Below are 9,389 nucleotides of genomic sequence, written 5' to 3'. Positions count from 1 at the left end.
ACCACTCATCATGCCACGGTGAGGTGGTGTCCCACATGCCACAACTGGAAGGACCCACAACTAAAAAAAATATATATATATACAACTATATACTAGGGGGATCTGGGGAGTAAAAAAGCAGAAAAAAAAAGATTGCCAACAGTTGTTAGCTCAGGTGTCAATCTTAAAAAAAAAATCACTTGGCTTTGAAGTCAGGCTAGTCTTCAAAGTTTGAATCTTGGTTCTGAATCTTATGAGCCTTTTGACTTTGAGAAAGTTACTTAATCTCTTTGAAAAAGAGCTTCTTTATATAAAACAGGTATGTCAATAATATTTACACCCCATTGAGTTAATGGGAAAGATTAAATGAGAAAACACATGAATGGCACATTATAGGTATTCTATAAAGGCTAGTTTCCTTTATCCCTACCCTTTATTTCTTTTTCTTGGTGCTAATTCCCTGCCCACTCTGTCTTGCTTTTCAGTTGCTATTTGATCCACTGACATTCTTTAGCCAAGTGATTCTTATGAGCATTCTGACTTTAGCTGCTTATGAGATTCCCAACATCCAGCATCACCTTGCAGGTTTTCTTGGGGACTGGCCAAAGCTTGTACCTGCCCACATGTCTGCTATCACAGCCTCGTCTTCATGCTCCCGAGCCCGCCTTCCTATTCTGCCTCTGCCCTCCACAATTATTTTGACTTCCAGGGACTTGAAAGAGGAAAATGCTAAGGACATTTGCTCTCAGAGATTGATTATTTGTATTTTTTTTTTCCCCTAGAGCTAAGGAATTAAGAATCCTGCCAGGAATCAAACCCTAGAAGAATGGATTATTTTAAGGAAAGCAACTTACATTGTTCTAGAGATAATGTTACCTAGGCAGTCGCTGCTCAGCTTCATCCTGAAGTGGCCTTGTCACAAGGAAGCAGCTCATAGAATTTAGCAACCCTCCCCAAAACAATGCTTAAAAAAGTTAAAGCTTTGGCAGCAGATAGAGCCTACTGATGTGAAAAACCAAAGGGGTGTGGAAAGGGAGCAGCAAAAACACATTCTCGTTTGGCCTTATAGATTGCTTTCCAAAAGATTCAGTAGTCCAAAGTGTCTTCTTCTAATAAATGCCTTCCACTTGCACTTGAACTTGTATAACAATAATTGGAATCAGCTTTAGGTTTAGGTTAGAGACAATACTCCCGGTCTGTTCAAGAATTCCGAGGGACTCACTCCATTCCCATCCATCTAGCCTTTCAATCTTAAAGACCCTCCATTGTACCTTAAGTTTCTTTTTCTTTCAACTTCTGGAGATGCTACGTTGTCTTGTCTGTGCTGCCCTTTCTAAGAAGCAGGCGCCACTGTGAAACAATTTCCTACAGAAGATTTTTAAAGAAAAGATAATTTAATCAGCGTATGTAATTTTCTGCTCTCTTGCAATTCATTGCCTCCAATGCCGTCTCCTAAAAACACCTTTTTCTCCTCATTTAGTTCAATTTCTACAAAGCTGTGGGGAAACTCTATTATGCTAATGATGAGGCAGATAAGTGGTTTACTTAAATTAAATTACCAAACACATCCAATTGCTCTGCAACCATTCTGAACTTAACAAGAAAAATCATTACCAGCACAGAAGAGATAAGGCCTGGTTTTTTTTTTTTTTTTTCTGTCCTTCTTTAAAGAAAATTTCATCTGAGCCAAAAAGTTCCCATTGAAAGGATTAATGGTTGACTGGTTAAAGTCAGCTTTTCCAAATTGAAAGCTGGCACAGTAAGAGTTTGTGATTCAACCTGTCTCTTGATTAAAGGGCTATAAAATTATAACTCTGGTTGGTGGCTTTAACTATGAGAATTATGTCCCCAAATAGCTATGCTGTGGCATTTTTCTGTAAAAACCAAGTATTGTCTCTCTTTTTAAAGATACTATTATACAATTCCTATATTATCTTTAAATGGCCCAGAGAATAAAATTCAGAGATCAAACATTATAATGTTGATCTTCCAATAAGACTCCTAGGCAACAATCTCACATCAACTTATTTTACAATATTTGATGAACATCTGTTGTATGGCAGATCCAAAGCATGTTTGCTAAGAGCTGAGGATGCCCCAAGGAGTAAGCTGTAGCTCCTGTCCTCAAGCATCTGAAGTCAAGGAGGAGAGACAGATCTGTAAACAAAAGTAAAACAATGATGTGAGGCGTATAACATGGTCACACACACTCTGTGGTGTGGGATCCCAGAGGAGGATGTGCTAAATTCTGACCTGTGTGGTATAAGAGGAAGGATGGGGAACTTTCAAAGGGAGACCTGATGGTGGTAAGGTGGAAGGCAAGGTAGTAGAAGGCAATTCCAGAAAAAGGAAAAAGCATCAGCAAAGGCCCAAGATAGTGAAAATGCATAACTTGATGACTTTTTTAAGTGAGTGGTAAGGAAATCAGGAGCATGAAGTAGTCAGTCAAAGATGGTACCAAAGTGTCTGTTTTGGTGACTGTGTGAAATTCATGATAGAGAAAATATTGGCATCCAAATTTCAGAAAAAGACTACATAGCATCATTCAGACTGTTTAACCAAGGAACCAGTGATATCTATTGCCTGATTACCCAAACTCAGAACTTAAATTTATAAAATGAGAGCCAACACCACACTTTGATGTATTGAAACAGACATAATTTAGTTGCTTTTGATTCTAGATGATGTTTCATCTATAATTCTTGATTGTTGCAGACAACTAAGTCTTCATTTATTTCTTGCAAATGATGTCTCATAGAATTGTTCCTGGGAATGCAAACATTCTCCTATCTCCCCAACCAGAGCTGAACTGACTTGGAAGAATGACTAAAAGCAAGCCCACTAAGTTTTAATTTATGCAAATGCTACATTCTCAAACATATTTATGGACTATATTAATTTGGCAATGCTGTTATCTTACACTGTTGGGCTATTTACAATTTTTAGCTGAATAGCTCAAAACCTTGAGATTTCCATTATCTGTTTAAATAGTTCTAACTAAGTCTTAAGAAGAAAACTGTTTACACGGATATTGACTCTCAAGCTAGGAATCTGTCTTTGTCCACGCGCTCTTCCTTATCACCTTCCCTTTCCTCCTGAGTCACGACTTCCCACACCAAATTCTGGCAGTTCTATCTTCCCAGAGTCCATCCACTTCTCTCCACCTCCACTTCTGTTTAGTTAGCTCAAATTACCTACATTCATCGCCTGCTAACCATAGCAGTATTCTAAGTGATCTCTCTGCCTCCAGTCTTGTGTCTTCAATCCATTTCCTACACTGTCATCAAAGTTAGGTCTTTCACTTGGAAGTCTAATTACGTAATTCTCTGGCTGTTTCCCATTGGTGGCTGCCCATTGCCGCCAGAACGTAGTTTAAACTCATCATGGAATACACTACCCTTCACTGTCTTGTTCAGTTTTTCTCTCCAGACTCATCTGTTACAGCTCTCTGTAGCCACTTCCTCTTACTCTGTGTTTTTGCACAGCTGGAGCACTGATAGCGCCCCATGCTTCCACCAGCATGCCCTCTCAGCCTATAGTATCTTCCCTAGACCTTCGCTTGCTCAGCTCCTACTTATCCTTTGGGAATCAGTTTCATACTTAAATACTCAAAGAAACCTTCCCTTATCCCCAAGAATGAGGAAATTGACTCCCCAGTATGGTCAGTTCTCTAGTAACCTATGGCACTCAGCTCTCTGGATAGGCTGCTCTCACTGCTCCTTTGGAGAACTGAGACTCTCTTATTCACAAAATTGTATACCCAGTGTCAACCACAGTGATTGATACATAGCCTCCAAAAATACGTGTATCAATCATGAAATAATTGATTGTTAATTTTAAATAGGGGATTTGGGCATACTCATCCTTTACACACAAGACACAACCCCAGAATTCTTCCTTATGGCTTTTGTCTCTTATTCAAACCAGGTTTTCCAGTGTACCCTGACTTGGGGGGTAAAGTTAAAGAAACATTTTTGGACATCTTGGAAACCAATGAAATACCAGGCATGGCAGTTTTCAAAATTGTTTTAACTCCCAAATATATAAACCTTTGGCAAAGTCATCACAACATTTGAATTACCTTGAATTCCCCTCGTAGCTCTCTCACGCTGTCTAAGCAAGTAGCCCTTATCTCTTCTCAGTATCACTGGTATCCTTATAAAACGGGAAATTCGGACACAGAGACAGACATACACGGAGGGGAGACAATGTGAAGAGACATGCACACACACAGGACAAGATGGACATCTACAAGCAAGGAGAGAGGCCTGGAGCACATCTTTCCCTCAAGCCCTCAGAAGGAGTCAACCCTGCTGGCACCTTGATTTCAGACTTCTAGCCTCCAGAACTGTGAGACAATAAATTTCTGTTGTTACAGCCACCCAATCTGTAATATTTTGTTATGAAAGCCTTAGCAAACTAATACAGATGCCTAGCCTAAATTTCAAAAGAAACCATCTGCTTCAGTATGGTTTTGAATAACGCAGGCCCTGGTGGAACTGAGCCTACAGAGAAACAGCATCTCACCTTTAAAAGGTCATCTTATTTTTAGATATCGTGTATTATAAAGAAATCATTTACCTGCCAAATTTTCTTATTCTGAGGCATTCTCTACATTATTTAAGCACACGATTATTTTGATGATTAATGATTCTTCATCAGAATCAGTGTTCACTTTACTCTTGTTTGTGATGTGATATTCAGCATCTTCCATTATTCTGGTTTATTTTTATCAGGTTTTTGCTCTTCACGGAAGTTATCAGCATTCAACTTATGTTTGTTTCCTCTTCACGTGGTTATGAACTTCATGAGAACAAGGTATTTTTTCTTTCCTGTCTAGTATTAGAACAAGGCTGAGCATATGGTAGGCACTCAATACATACGTGTTAAACGAATAAATACATTTGTAATGCACCATTAATCTGTGAAGGTATTGGTCCATTAATATTAAGTCAGACTCATACCAAAGCATATCAACCTACTGCTGTCTTCTTTTACTGTTGTTAGAGAGATGATGAGACTGATTGTAAAGGCAATAAATAAACCAGCGATTAAAATTCTCTTAGAAAGCAAGCAATGCTAAAAGTAACAATAACAACAAATCAAATAAGAAGGATTTTAAAATAGCTTTTTGTGGAGAGAGGGGGAGCTATAGATTTTTCAAGCCTTGTCATCCTTTTGGCTATCCCTTTGCCATCTCTCCAATAAATATTTTTTTGTGTAGTCATTATTCAGTGTCTACATTGTTATCTCTGTGAAAATGTTATTGGTGATTGAATATTATGTTTTCCTATAACTATATAACATTGCTTACTTTTATTTCCTGCTTAGTTTTGTTTGTATCAGTTACTAATTCTTCCCATACCTACCAGTAGCCTCTTAGTACAACTTTCAATAACGTCAATTACATCAGGCCATCGGTAAGTTGCCACATTTTCTTGCGTATGTCTTGCCTGGAAACCTCTACTCTTCTTCTATCTGCTGCCCAGTTGCCAGCATTGAATGTCTTTAGCTTTACCCTTGTAATTCTTTTTGTGTTTCCCCTTGGTTGGATTCTCTGGTTCCTACCTCTCGTCTTCTTCTTTCTTCATTTATTTCTCCAATTCTGCTGGATCATATACCCCAACGATATCGTCAGATTGTAAAATGACATAACAGCAAAAGGCCTAGTAATGATAGCCTTCGACATATGTGTCTTGGTTAGTAGACTGGTTGTCCTCCATGTCTGGTACATAGGTTAGCATCCTGGGCTTTCCATTATTTTTGTTATTCTGGAAATACCATTTGCTACTCTACTCCATTGGATCTCCTGTTTCTTTATTTCATAACCCACTATCTCTTAGTTTATCACCTTATTTTGTTGAAAAATATCTTCTGGTACCTTATAGGCAAAGGGTAGAGAGAGATGTATTTCTTGAAACTTGCACATCTGAAAATATTTGCAGGGAGGTGTCTAGGGCCAGTATCTTTAAGTATTTCCTCTGAGGCTATCAATTTTTCTGGACACTATTCTTTCATCTCTTGCCTGGAGGGTAAAGCTCTGGCTTCCAGCATTCTGGGAGTTGAAAAGAGGGAGAGGAGCCAAGATACAGCAATGAATATGTATAATGGAACTTAATGATCCTATTTTCAATAGGAAACCCACGGCTTTAAATATTTCCATAGATTACCAAATTTTATATTCTCTTCTATTTAGAGAATAACATTCCATGAGTCTGCTAGCATTGGAGGAAAGCAATCATCCTAAGGCAGGAGTCTGGGAGGGATTTAGAGCTCTAACACTTAAACAGCTTTCAACCAAATCTTCCTTATATTAGCGCCCCTCATACTCCGATTTCTGGAGGTATTTGGGGCTGGAATTTTCTGAGTCTTTCAAAAATTTTTCAGAAAAAAATAGTTTCATTGACTTTGAGCTTTCCCCTCTGCTTACTTAGGATTTGTCTTCTCAATTTTTTTAATTCCTTTTTTCTCCTTCATCTTCTTTCTAGCTTCCAAAATTCAGTTATTGTTTCTCCTCATCTCTACTTGCGGCTTAATACATTAAACAAAAAATATTTAAAGGATTTGTTATAGTTTAATGGGGATTTGGGACTTAAATTAGATGTATATAATTAATGTGCTCCTAGCCTACAAATATAACATTACCTTTATCTTAATACCATTTCCATATTTTTAAAACTTGAATTAATAACACTGACATGTTCCAGCTTCCTGTGGAAAAGATTATTGTATTTATGGCTATGATTATGCACTGACAAACATCTAGAAGAAAAACTAAGCACTTATTATTTTTCCATACTCCTATATGGCCTTTGTGATTGTTATGTTGACAAAATAACTAGATGACGGATTGAACATTTCACTTTCATCTGGATATTTTGGTCTAAGTTAAATGCAGGCTTTGTTTTGAGAGCTCTTTGACCTTCATGAAAATAAGGGAGATGTTATCAGCTTCTGATGCTTCTCTTTGCCCACCGCCCAGGAAGTTGATGCTTTCGTCTCTTTACTATTAAACTCCTAATTCTTTATTTATAGAAATAGATGACTGATAAGAGATAAAAGTGGTACCTCAGTCATTTAAATTTGTATTTAAAATAAACCCAGCACAAAAGCTTTAAAAAAATCCAATATGGATGAGGACAGACAGTGGTATTGTATGGCACAGTTTTCTCTCTGCCTCTGTAATCATGTCACATATGTCAGTCTTGATAACTAAATATCTCTCTGTAAATATTACAAACCATTTATGTCATGGGGATAAATCTTCCCTTGGAGTGGTAATGCTGCTGTTCTGGACTTTCAAAAAAATGTAGATGGTTTTGAGGAGTTCCCAATGCAGAAACTCCCAAGAAAGCCTAGGAGTCTGGGACTAAGGCTTTACTTTAATCAAGAAGAGCTGAGTTCCACATATAATAAGGCTCTACTTTTTAGCCATCTAAATAAAAAAAACTTGTGTAAACTTACTTTGTTTATAGATTAGTGAGTTTATCTTTGAATAGTCCGTGAGACATTGCCCATAAGTAGAAAATAATTTAAGACAATTTGAAACCGTTGGTGTTATCTTCTACTTTCACCTGGCACACCTAGGATGCTGGGGATGCTAACATTCCAACAACCAGGTTTTGCTCTTATTCCATCGCTCACCTATAACCCTTTTCCATTGTCTTTCAGCCTCTCTAAGCTAATATATAAAATCTAACTTTAGATTTTATAGGTTTGGTAGTCTTCACCTTCTGTTTATAATCACTTTTTGTCCTATAATCTAATTATAGTTATTTTTGTCTTGCATTCCTTATTTCAATTATTAACTCCTTTTGAAGTTACTTAGAACTTACTGAAATGTGTTGGTTTTGCATCGTCTAGCAAGCTGTAAGCATAGACTTAGTACGTATACTAGCAAATACAGTGAAAATGAATAAAATTGTGGGTAAAGTTTTCAAAATTCAAGGCATGTATTTCATGTTGCCTCTTATAGGTTAATTATGGAATTCCATCTGCAATAGTTCTGAATAAGTCATGTAGTTTATTTTACTAGTTTTAGAGAAATTCTTTTCTATTAACATTGACCTCTGCCCCATTTGTCATCTGTTTTGTAATCCCTTTAACTCTGAATATATCAAAGGTATTTGAGGCTTAATAAAGAAGACACAGGGAGCTTTTCATCTCCCAGAAGAAAAAAAAGTCATGCCCTCAGTACAGCAGTAATGTTCAAACATCACAGAAACTTAATATTGCCAATGAAAAATATTTTCTCACAAGGCATGAGAGGTGAATGAAATGCAAATATTTCATGTACTCTTTCTTCTCGTTCTCCAGATTTGTAGTTTTAACACTCTTTTATGTGAAAGAAAATTACCATGGGTCTTAAAGATCTTAGAAACATCACTTCATAAACAGTAGCTTTATAATATAATAGCAACTGTTTAATTTTCTACACTTCCTCCCAAAAAAAATAAAAAAAGAAAACCCAAACACATTAACAAGGAGAACAAATAAAACCAAGCTTAATCTTCACACTGGAATAACCAGGAGAGGGAAAATGGCACAAAGTCAAATTATGTGGAAGTTTAGAAGTAAATTTCAGAAAATGGTAGAGTCAATTTCACAACCACATCGAAGTAGAGAGTCAGGATCATATTGCGGAGAAAACAAAAGAGCAGAAGGCCATAGAGCTGATGGAGAACAGATCAATCACCCAGAAAGAGAAAGCCCCACGCTAATGGTGTATCTATTGAGAACATGTCTGATACTTGGTAGACCAGAGAGTACCAGCTACCAGAGAATTGAAAAGAACTGAATAAAAATATGTGGGTCTAGACAAGGCACTGCTCAAGAAGGCACTGCTTTTGGGGGAAAGAGTTTTGAGTTAGAAAACAAAGGTGTCACTTAGCAGCTTGACAGTGAAAGGCTAGAGAAGCAAGGAGTAGAATTTAAGAGACAAAACCAGAATCACAATATCAGAAAACACACCAAATCTTCACTCTGCAAACAAACATATAAGCAATCCATGTATACAGACCAAATGTGTCCTCATGAACTAGTGCACCTGGTAAGCCAACCAAACACTTCTCTTCTGTATACATCATTTATTATAGGTAGCAAAGGAAGATATGACATTACAAATTGACCAGAAAATGACATAATATAAAGTCCACTCATAGTTACTATAAGGAGAAAACAGACAATAAATTAAAACATATCAGTTGCCAAGAATTGTTTTCTCCAAAATAATTATAAAGTAGATGAAAACTATAATACCACACTCCAGTTTGAATTAAGTACTGTTAAGCAAGCATTGGAAAATACAGAAAACCAATTTAAATCAAAAGTTTAAATATCAGAATAAAATTTTTTTTAAAGTGGAACATATGGAGTAAGACCTGCGTGAACTGGTAAAAGAAATTGAAGGG

Source organism: Equus asinus, chromosome 24, assembly GCF_041296235.1.
Source record: "Equus asinus isolate D_3611 breed Donkey chromosome 24, EquAss-T2T_v2, whole genome shotgun sequence".
Taxonomy (NCBI): Eukaryota; Metazoa; Chordata; class Mammalia; order Perissodactyla; family Equidae; genus Equus; species Equus asinus.
Note: the sequence above shows the minus strand (reverse complement) of the source record.